We start from the raw sequence: 12,591 nt of genomic DNA on the forward strand, positions 1-12,591 counted from the left end.
TTACGCGGACATGTGTGAGGTGCTGTGTGGGTAAAGGATAACTCATATCTGCGATTTTTAAAGAATTTTAAAACTTAAAGCCATCCCGAGAGCACCGCATTAATTTACTGAAGCTCTGAAATGACTCAGTAAAGTAACCTCGTTTGTTGTAGAACTTTTCAATATTCAGTAGCTACTGAGAGTATATGGAGACATTTCCCTAGATTGTGAAAACAATTTTTTTTGAGAGAAAAAAATCCTTAAAGCTAGGGAGTATTAACGCGAGAGGAAAAACAGGTGAAAAGACACTGAATGTCAACAGATTCGTGTCTGCTACATTATTGAGAGCAAAAAGCAGTAGTTTCATTTATTATGTCAAAAGAAAATTACTAGGTTTTTTCATGTATTTTGTTCAAAATAGCGGTTTCACAAATAAACTGATTTTTTTCTATTGTGAAAATAAATGATAAATTCATTACTCCGGCAGAATTGTTACTGATGTAATTAAGCATTAACAGGCACTAAAGTTTTCTTTAAATACAGAAATGAAATGTATCTGATATATTAAATGTAGTTAATATATACATTATTGGTAAAGAAAATCTGTGTCATTACTATTCAAGACCAAAAAAAAAAAATCACTTGGCTTCTGATGCAGAATTAATTTAAGAACAGCAACAAGATATCTTTATGAAATTCCTTAATTGAAAACCGATCAAATTCTCAACAAGTTATTCTATATTTTCCACACTTTCCCTTCCCCCATACATTTTAATATCTAAAACGAGAATGAATAACAAATTTCTTAGGTTTAACTGAAGAATATTTTATTCAACAATATAATACTTAAAGTAAAAACCAACTAAAAGGTGAATACGAAATAATAACAACGTATTTTTTATTTGGCAACAAGAAAACATCTCCATTATCTTTAAGAAAGAAACTTTTTAATTAAATGTGTGTGTGTCTGGAATATTCTTTTTTGAAAAGGAGAGGTTTTATTTTTGGCTTTTTGGCTGTATTTTTAGTAAATTGTTTCTGAGAAGGCAATTATGCCTTAATCCTGTTGATATTTACTGATACCTGAAAAAAGAATGAGATTGTTTTGTGAGGGAGGGGAACATGCCATTTTGACCTAATGATTGTTTAATCATGCTTTGAAAATGAGTTGGATTTTACTTAGAACTTGGTAAGTGCAGTCTTTCAAAAGCTTTTGAAAATCAAAAATATTTTCCAAAAATTCTTCAGTAACTGAGGTGAAATGGCAGTTACATAATATAGCCAAAGTTGAAACTGCTTTTAATATACATGATTTTGTTTCTTAGGAAAAAATAAAGCACCATAGTGTATGGTGTGCACACAACCAACATCCATATTCCACTAATTATGGAATTGTACATTCAGGTTTCTAGGGCTGTTACTTCAGAGAAGGTTATGGTTTAAAATATTTTGGAGTTCTTTCTAATCAAATAGGACTTAGCCTGATTTAATTGGTGGTGACCCATCAAAATTTAAACACTGACAAGCTATTGTGTTTCTAAAAATTGTACACCTCCTATCCTCTTTGGGTAATTTACTTGGTGGCTAATATAATCAAAGACACAAAGTTCCATTTTATTCTGAAAGTCATAAATACTTTGTTTTTCAGAGGTTAATCTTTATAGAACAGCTTATGAAACTATTTTAGAAAATTTTAGAAATTATTTTAAAGTGGATTGTAAAATTAGGATTTAAGGAACTTGAGTCACAATTTTTTCAGGAGTGAAGTGGAGTATAAATAAATCATAACTGATTTTGGTAGTTGGCTTAAAATTAATGAAAATGTAGGAATAATGACCTCTGATTCAACGACATTTATCTAAAGAGCTTATAAAATATTTTTAGTATGCAAATATTCTCATGTATGTTCAAAGCTCTGAATGTTTATAAGATATACTATCGTCTGTCATAGCTATTTAAGTGTAGGAATCAAATTTTCTTTTTAAAGTTTACTTAAAAATTTTTATTGTGAAATATACATAGAAAAGAAAGTATAAAACATATAAACTTTAAAGTGGAAAGAAAATTTATATGGAGTAACATGTTTTGAAATACTTTGAAAAGTGGATTTAGGTTTGGTTACAATATCAGTGTGTAAATTTGTTACATAAATTATTGTGCCTATTTGTTTCAGGGATTTTGTTAAATCCTTCAGAATAGTGACTATTAATATATAGGGACACTTTTTAAGGCAGAAAAGCAATTATAAGTCATAGTATGTAGAAGTTCTGTGGGCCTTTGAAAATCCGTAGGGTTTCTTTTTTGAGGTAAGAATTGTACTTTATGTCTATTTATGTTTTGAATGAGGGAGCACCAAAAATATCTATTTTCTTGTTTCTTAAGCATGGATATCTGACCTCCATGTAAAGCCAGAGCTTCAACTCTTGATTTCATTACTGGTGACCCTCAAATCTATATTCCTAGCTCAGACCTCTCTGTTTAACTTCATTTACCTGTGCACTCACTGAGAAGAAGCCATTGGATTTTAGCTCTTAGGATGTTAATGATATGATGTCTGGGACTGGCTTCAAAATAACAGAGGAAGAGAAGGAATGAATGGAGTATGGATAAAACTAGATTAGCCACGAGTTGATAATTGTTGAAGCTAAGTGAGAATACATATAACTCATTATGCTATACTTTTGTATATTTATATTTTTCCATAATAAAAAGTGAATAAAAATATGCATTAGTTTGTTGAAAGTAGTTTTTGTAGCATGTTAAGAAAACTGAGCTTCCTGTACTTTTAGAGCTCATACAGTATTATTTGCATGTATTATTCTGTTTATATGCTCTCAAGTCTTGCAAGATTGGTTGGTGTGAGCCTCAGAGAGGTTTGATTATTTACTCAAGGTTACATAATTGATAGGTGGCAGAACTTGGTACTCAGGTCTTTAGATCCCATGTTCTTTTGCTATAAAAGCTACCTAAAAGTTACACTATGATAGCAAACACTAATTTTTAAGAAACCACCAGATCACTTGACGGTCCAACTACCAGATTATCAAAAAAACATGCTTTATCTGGGCGCCTGGGTGGCTCAGTGGTTAAAGCCTCTGCCTTTGGCTCGGGTCATGATCTCAGGGTCCTGGGATCGAGTCCCGCATCGGGCTCTCTGCTCAGCGGGGAGCCTGCCTCCTCCTCCTGTCTCTCTCTGCCTACTTGTGATCTGTCTGTCAAATAAAAAAAAAACAAAAACAAAAACAAAAAACAAAAAAACCCCATGCTTTATCCAAGTTAGAGTTATAAAATTTGAGCTTTGATAACTGAGAATTATTTCCTGGGACATTGTTACCCTTATGTTTCTGGGCATCACTTAAATCTAATTTTTATGAATGTTCAGAAAGATTTTAAGAGAGCATTAACTGAGAGTACTAGTCAGATACCAGGTCTTTCTATTTATTATTTTAATTTCTTATTAATTTTTAATTCTTACTAGTTCTTTATTTCTAAGTAATTCTAAAATTCCTTACTGGCAGGCTCATGTTTATGAGCGTGTTTTTTTTTTTTTTTTTTGTTTGGTTGGTTGCTTGGGTTTTTTTTTTGTTGTTGTTGTTATTGTTGTTGTTGTTGTTTGTTTTTTTTTTGCTGTTCTTGACCAAACCTTTTTTGCACTTTAGAATATTGCTTTGCTACATTATAGGAGTTTTAACCAGGGAAAGCTGTGTAAACCAGGTAAGGAGCTGAGATTAGATTAATGGCTCTGTGTGTGAGGCTTAATTTATTTGTAAACAGATACTTGAAATCTCATAGTCTAACTATACTAACCTGGGAACTTCTCTTTTCAACTTTTGAAGTTTGTACCTTAATTTTTAAAATCCAACTGATAGCAAATCCTGTCTTTTTAAGGGTAAATTTTATTTTTTCAGAGCTAAGTCTGGAAATTTAAAAATGGGTTAACAAGTTGAGTAATAGAAATCACATCACTTTATAGATATGGGTTTCCTTTATTGAAAAGTGAAAAGCAGAAGTCTTATTTAAATTGTATGTTTAGGGCACCTGGGTGGCTCAGTTGGTTAAGTAACTGCCTTCGTCTCAGGTCATGATCCCAGAGTCCTAGGATTGAGTCCTGCATAGGGCTCCAGTTCCACGGAGAGTCTGCTTCTCCCTCTGACCTTCTCCCCTCTCATGCTCTCTCTCACTGTCTCTCTCTCAAATAAATAAATAAAATCTTGAAAAAATATAAATTGTATCTTTATTTCTTCCATTTTCAAAAACCGCTCAGGTCATGTTTCTATTCCTGCTGCTGACCTCTTCAGTCTTCCTTTTACCTAATGGAAAAAATAAAGGTTGTTTGTTCATGTTCCTTAATGTTTGGAAAAGAACACATTTAGTATCCGTATTCTTTCTGTATTTCCTCAGTTGCAGCATGAACTTTATCATATACTCAGATTAGCACCTGATAATTCCTGCATGCCTTTGTATTTGTACATTTGGAACCAAGATTCTCCCTACCTCATTGTATTCCAATCAATAAAGTAGCTAAATCTTTTATCCCAAGAGAGATTAGAAGTCAGTGGGGGTCCTAATGCTGAGAGAAGCCTTAAGAGATGGGACTAAGTTTCCCTTTACCCAAAGTCCTTGGCACAGTGCCAGACACAAGGTAGGTCTCAAATGAAAGAATGAGATCCAGTCATCAGCCTTGAAACAGATTTAAATGTAATTCATCTCAGATACAGAATTGTCTTTTTTCTTTGTGGTATTCAGAGTTAGTCCTGAATGAATTCAATAGCATGTTTTCTTAATCTCTTTTAATCATCCTTAGAATTAAGACCTTTCTGAACTTGTCACTATTACATCTCTTGTTAAATATAAGACCATTTCAAAATTTAGTTCATTAAAATTTAAAGTTATACACTTAAAAGTCTATAAAATTTATATATACATTTAATCGAATAGTTATTAATATCTTATAATCACCACTACTAGAGTCAAAGAATAGAACATTATTGGGACTATAGAATTCCCTGAATATATCCTTTGCCCATTACAATCACTTTTGTCTCCCCATAAGTAACCACTATCCTATTATTTATAGTAACTATTTTCTTGGATTTCTCTTTTATTTTTTTTTCGTGAATTTCTCTTTTAATTTAACTACTGGATATGCATTCCTAAAAAATATGGATTTGTTTTGCCTATTTTGATTTTTACATGAATAGAATTGTATTATTTTTGTAATTTTCTACTTAAAATGATCAGATTTATTCATGTTATGGTGTGTATCTGTAGCTTCTTCATTTTCATTGGTGTATGCTGTATAATATTCTATTGTATGAATATACCACAATTAATTGATTTGTTTTACTGTTGATAGGTATTTGTGATGTTTCCAGGTTGGGACAATTATAATGGTACAGCTCTGAACATTCTTTTATGTGTATCCTGATGCACATAAAGGTTCAAATCTCAAGAGGATATTCTAGGAGTGAAATTTCTGAGCCATAGGGGGTGCATATTTCCAAATTAACTAGATATTGGCACAGTTTTTCAAATTGGTTGTGTTAATTTATATTCCCAAATAGGGTGTGAGAATTCCAGTTGCTCCATATCTTTGCCAAAGCTTTTTAGACTTTAAATTTTTTTTTCAATTATTGGACATGTAATAACATCTCATTGTGGTTTTGATTTGTGTTTTCTTGATTGGTAGTAAAATTGAGCCCCTTTTCTTATGTTTATTTGGATATCATTTTTTTAAAGATTTTATTTATTTATTTGACAGAGAGAGAGAGATCACAAGTAGGCAGAGAGGCAGGCAGAAAGAGAGGGGGAAGCAGGCTCCCCGCTCAGCAGAGAGCCAGATGCGGGGCTCGATCCCAGGACCCTGAGATCATGAACTGAGCAGAAGGCAGAGGCTTAACCCACTGAGCCACCCAGGTGCCCCTGGATATCATTTTTGTGAAGTATCTATTCTTATATTTGCCTTTTTTCCTTTTATTTTATTTTTATTTTATTTGAGAGAGAGAGAATGAGAGGGGGATTGTCAGAAAGAGAAGCAGACTCTTTGCTGAGCAGGGTGCCTGACTCGGGACTTGATCCCAGGACTCCAGGATCATGACTCTAGCCGAAGGCAGTTGCCTAACCAGATGAGCTGCTCAGGCGCCCCCCTTTTTTCCTTTGAGATTATCTACTTTTTTTTTTTTTTTTCTAAGAGTTTTTTACATACTCTGAATACTAGTCCTTTGGCAGTTACATGTGTTACGGATATTTTCCCCACTTCATGCATTGTCTTTTCACTCTTAGGATGTTTTAAAGTAGCTGAATTTATTAATTGTTTATGATTGGTGTTTTTTGGGTGTCTTGTTTAGCAAATCCTTTCTTACCTCATAATCATTAAAATATTTGCCCAAATTTTCTTTTGAAAAATTTAAGTATTGCATTAACATATTAATGATCTGACTTTTTTGTAGTGTGTGGGATTTGGCAGCCTTTCCTCCTCTTGAAACTTTATTTGCTAATATGACTGCAAATGTCCTCTTTTGGGGAAAAAAAAAAGATTTTATTTATTTGAGAAAGAAAGTATTCATGAGAGAGCACAAGCAGGGGGAGTAGCAGAGGAAGAGGGAGAAGCAGGCTCCCCACTGAGCAGGGAGCCCAATGTGGGACTCAATCCCAGGACCCCGGGATCATGACCTGAGCTGAAGGCAGCCGCTGAACCGCTGAGCCACCCAGGTGCCACTGCAAATGTCTTTATGTTGATAATTCCAAAAATCTGTATTTTTGGTAATGACTGTATTCCTTAGCTGAGACCCATATTTCCAACTGCCTCCTGGATCTCCACTTGAATGTCTTGCAAATATTTGCTAATATCTCAGTTTAGAGCTCTTTTTCTTAAACTTTTGTTTTGATTCAGATTAAATCATGAAATAAGCCAAAATACATGGTACAATCTTTCACTCTTCTTTCCTTATCTTCTCCATCAAAACAGCCATCCTGTCCAAGTGATTCTACTTATGAAATGCATGTTAAGTCCATTCAGTCCCTACTTTCTAGCTCCACAATTACTGCTCAGAGTTCCACCTAGTCTGGTACAATATCTTCTAACTGGTTTTCCTGCCTTCCTTCTATTCACCTTCTCTAGTCATTCATTCCCACAGCTCTGGAAGTTTTCTTTATAAGACACAAATCCCATCTCTTTCCTGCTCTTAAGGCTTTTCATTGTCTTCATTAGAACAACAAATACAAATTCCTACCCAGCTCCTACCATTGTTCTGCAGGAATCTTGTGTTTTAGCCACACCAGGCTGTTTACGGTTTCCCAAAGAAGCCATGTCCTCGTGCCTTTTTTCATGTTGTCCCTTTTGCTTGGAATAGTCTTCCTTCCACCTCTTCACACTGGGAATATCCACATCATTCCCTGAAAGAATTAATCCTCTCTGGGGCGCCTGGGTGGCTCAGTTGTTAAGCATCTGCCTTCAGCTCAGGTCATGAGCTGAGATCGAGCCCCACATTGGGCTCCTTGCTCAGCGGGAAGCTTGCTCATCTCTCTCCCACTCCCCCTGCTTGTGTTCCCTCTCTTGCTGTGTGTCTCTCTCTGTCAAATAAATAAATAAAATCTTAAAAAAAAAAAAAAGAATCCTCCCTGCCTTTGGGATTCCCATAGCACTTTGTTCATACTTTTATTGCAGTGCTTATTATAATACTTTATATTTGTTGATCTCCCATGCTAGATTTTGAGGCTTCTGAAGACGGAGTATATGCTTTATTATTCTTTTTATTCTTAGAATCTAGCACCACTTAGTACAGAATAGTCAGTAAATAACTGAAGTAAAAAGTATTGAAGAATTGTGTTAGCTTTAAAAAAGAATATAGAAATGTGTGCTTTGACTAAAAAGCCATAAGCAGGGAAATATGTTGATAAAAGTGTACACTGGGTTGTTTTATGTGAGTGGGTTCTAGCTGAAAAGATAAGAACTGTGCTGCTCCAGTCCAGTGCTAACTGAAGGGACAAAAATAATATTTTTTTAAAAAAGATTTTATTTACTTATTAGAGAGTGCACAGGCAGTGGAGAGGGAGAAGCATGCCCTCTATGGAGTTGGGAGCCTGATGTGAGGCTCCATCCCAGGACCCTGAGATGATGACCTGAGCCAAAGGTAGCCCCTTAACTGACTGAGCCACTCAGGTGTCCTGGAACAAAAATAATCTTTTTTTTTTTTAAAGATTTTATTTATTTATTTGACAGAGAGAGAGATCACAAGTAGGCAGAGAGGAAGGTGGGGCGGGGGGGAAATCAGGGTCCCCGCTGAGCAGAGAACCCAATGTGGGGTTCGATCCCAGGACCTTGAGGTCATGACCTGAGCCGAAGGCAGAGGCTTAACCTACTGAACCACCCAGGTGCTCCTGGAACAAAAATAATCTTTTTTGTTTGTTTGTTTGTTTGTTTGTTTGTTTTTATTTGACAGAGATCACAAGCAGGCAGAGAGGCAGACAGAGAGAGAGGAGGAAGCAGGCTCCCCGCTGAGCAGAGAGCCTGATGCGGGGCTCAATCCCAGAACCCTGAGATCACGACCTGAGCTGAAGGCAGAGGCTTTTTTTTTTTAAAAAGATTTTATTTATTTATTTGACAGACAGAGATTACAAGTAGGCAGAGAGGCAGGCAGAGAGAGGAGGAAGCAGGCTCCCTGCTGAGCAAAGAGCCCGATGTGGGGCTCGATCCCAGGACCCTGGAATCATGACCTGAGCTGAAGGCAGAAGCTTTAACCCACTGAGCCACCCAGGCGCCCCAAGGAACAAAAATAATCTTAAAAGAACAAATAAAATTGAGCTCTTATTTTTATTTTTTAAAATTTATTTATTTATTTTAAAAAGATTTTATTTATTTTTCAGAGAGAGAGAGTGAGAGTGCACACACAAGCAAGCAGAATGGTAGGCAGAGGCAGAGAGAGAAGCAGGCTCCCTGCTGATCAAGGATCCTTATGCGGGACTTGGTTCTAGGACACTGGGATCATGAACTGAGCCCAAGGAGCGGCTTAACTGACTGAGCCACCCAGATGTCCCAAGTTCTTATTTTTAAAAGGGTGATTTATGTATCAAACAGACTTAGAATACAAAGTTAAATAAAATTAGTTAAAAAAAAATAAATTCACAATACTGCTGAAGAAATTTTTGACTTTCAGGGAACACACGAATGAACAGAGTCTGTCCTGTTACAAATTTTATAATATCATGAATTATGTCTGTGTTGACAGTGCTTACTAACTCTTACTCTGGAAGGTGCTGGTAAATCCAGGTCCCCCTTAGGTTTAATCAGAACAGTGACAGGTTAACAGTTGTTGCATGTGCTGATTATGCAGATTCCTGTAACCAATAAAACCTTTGGTGACTAGAGTCTAAATATTTACTCAGTGTTCATACAGCAGACATACAACACAACTGAATTATGGTGAGACAGTTTTTTACACTTCCTCTGGAGGAAGCAGGGTTAGTGTTCAATAACATTATCTTTCTTTTCATGCTCACATAATTGATTCATTGTATGCACGAGAATATTCTAAATACAAAATGTTCGTAAAGAAACTTTGGAAACAAAATGAGTTTTCATTAAAATATTATATATCATTTATGTCTGGATTTCTGATTGGAGTAAATCTTTAAAGAAGTTTGAAAGAAGTTCATCTTTATCTGCAGATAAGTTTTCTTCTGATGATGAATTTATAGATTTTGAAATAAACCAGCCCTTTAATCATAAGAGCAACTCCTAGATAAACATGGTCAATTGAATACATGTCTTAGTTTTGCTCTCTCTTGAAAACATACTTAACTGAAAGTCAGGGAATAAAGAAAGGCATAAACTTTGTAAGGACAAAGAGAACATGGGAGGAGATGTCAACAGACTTTTTGGAAACAGGGCCATTGGTAGATGGATGAGTGGCAACTGTCTTAGTAAAGAAAGCTGACCCCTCAGTTGTGGCTAGCTGAGATAGTGACTATCAGCCAGTGGCTATTTAGATACTGATGGTCTCCAGACAAGAGGCCAGCATGAACTTGGTAGGGAACCTGAGCTCTATTTTGGATGATCTGATTGTAATACGTTTATTAGATTCTTTGAGTTTGGGAATAACTGAATATTCATAGATGAGTTATGCTATGTAAGCATATATTATGAATGATACTAATGAATATAAGGAAGATCTATAGTGGCTTTGTTAATTCAACAAGGATACAATAATTCTAGATTTACACAATCATCATTTATAGGGCAACACCATGTGTGCCTTTTGAGCTTCTGAAATATTGCTAATCTGAATGAAGATGCAATGTAAGTGTGAAATTCACCTTGGATTTTACAGACTCAGTATAAAAAACATAAAATATCTCCTCAGTGGGGCTTCTGAGTGGCACAGTCCATTAAAGCTTCTGAGTCTTGGTTTTGACTTGTGTCATGATCTCAGGGTTGTGACAGGGATCCCTGGCTTAGGTTCCATGTTCAGTGTGGAGTCTGCTTAAGACTTTTCTCCCTCTCCCTGTGCCCCCCACCCACATGCTTGCTCTCTCTCAAATAAGTAAATCTTTAAAAAGAAAATCTCCTTAGTAATTTTTTATTAGTTGCTTATTGAAATATTTTGTATAGTGTATGTTATGTTAAAACATACTATTAAAAATATTTCACCTGTCTCTTTTTACTTTTCTAATGTAGATACTAGAAAATTGCAAATTTCATATGTAGCTCTTATTATTTTTATACAGCTGTGAATAGTGTTATTAATCCTTGGGTGGCTGGTATGGTTCCCTGGTCTATGTCTTACAGGGATCCTTTAAAATGAGGCCCTTTAAAAATAAATAAACGAATGGGGACCTGCTCCATATTGTGCAACACCTCTCTGTAGTACCTAAAGTAATGCAATGTATCCTTCTAGCAAACTACACTGTTAGTGGAATTATGAGTCTGTTTATTGAATAAAAGAATAGTCTAAAGATATCAATAGATATCTTGGTAAAATCTCTAATTTTCTTGTTACCCATCTACCATGGTTCTTCAGCATAACTCTTTCCTTGAGTCCATATAATTTTACTTACCTGGTTACTGATGGCTTTAAGAGAGAACCACAGATTTGAGCCAAATGAGAATACTGTAGAGTCTTCGTTACCAACCTGGTCTTTGGTTCTCAGGCTTTCTAGGACTATTTGTTTTCTAATACTTCAATCTTGATAGCGGTTACTTAAAACCTTTCACTCTTCTCAGCAGATGACCCCATATTCTACTTCACTGATAAAAAGCTATAGAAGGTATCAGAGAAGAATGCCCTTGAGTTTCAACTACAGATCTTCCTTGGGGTTATGTCCCAATAAACCTATTGTAAGTTGAATATATTTTGAGTCAAATGCATTTAATACACCTACCAAATGTTGTAGCTTAGCCTCACCTACCTTAAATGTGCTCAAAACACTTACATCAGCCTACAGTTGGGCAAAATTATCTATTAGAAAGCCTCTTTTGTAATAGAGTTTTGAGTATCTCCTGTAATTTATTGAATACTGTGCTGACAGTGAAAAGCAGAATGGTTATATGGGTACAGAATTGTTGTAAGGGTATCAGTTTCTTACCTTTGTGGTCACATGGCTGACTAGGAGCTCCCACTGACTGCCACTGCCCAGCATCATGAGAGAGTATTCTACTGTGAATTGCAAGCCTGGGAAAAGATCAAAATTCAAAGTGTAGTTTGTACTGAACGTGTATCACTTTTGCACCATTATGAAGTCAAAAAATAAGGTAGGGACCATCCATATGGCTACTCTGTCTCTCTCTGTATGCCATGTATGTGCCATGCCTACTAACCTGTACTCACAGCCATTCTTTATCTCCTGTCCACTACTAGGCTTGGTGGTTCTCTTCCGTCTGAGGAAAATCTCCCGTGTTCTGCATCTTATCTCCTTGTGCTTCCTCAGAGCCCTTTGTTTTGGCATCTTCAGTTTCTTTCTCCTTCTCTATTAGGGAACTCAACAGTATTTAAACATGCTTTAACTTCTTCCATTTTTTAAAAAAACCCTCTCTTGGGGTGCCTGACTGGCTTGATCACTAAAGCATGTGACTCTTGATCTTGGGGTTGTAAGTTGGAGCCCCAAGTTGGGTGTAGAGATAACTTAAAAATAAAATCTTGTAGGGGCGCCTGGGTGGCTCAGTGGGTTAAAGCCTCTGCCTTCGGCTCAGGTCATGATCTCAGAGTCCTGGGATCGAGCCCCACATCGGGCTCTCTGCTCAGCAGGGAGCCTGCTTCCTCCTAAAAAAAATAAAATAAAAAAAATAAAATCTTGTAAAAACAAAACTCTCTTGACTACTTGTCCTATACCCAACACTGTGTCTTCCCCTGTTTAACAGTTGAGCTTCTTGAAAATATTTTTTATTTGTTGTTTTCACATCCTCCCCCTCTATTCATTTTTTAACTCACTATAGTAAAGCTCCCACCCCAAGACTGGTTTTGCCAAAGTTACTAGTAACTAATATTTTTGTGTTCCAAAGGATAGTTTTCAGTCTTAATCATCGTTCATCTCTCGATAGCATTTGATACTAGTAGTCATTTTCTCTTTTAGGAAATACTTTTTTCTTTTGGTTTTGGTGATACTCTGTTATTCTGG

Source organism: Enhydra lutris, unplaced genomic scaffold (assembly GCF_002288905.1).
Source record: "Enhydra lutris kenyoni isolate GAN:26980312 unplaced genomic scaffold, ASM228890v2 scaffoldscaffold18, whole genome shotgun sequence".
NCBI lineage: Eukaryota > Metazoa > Chordata > Mammalia > Carnivora > Mustelidae > Enhydra > Enhydra lutris.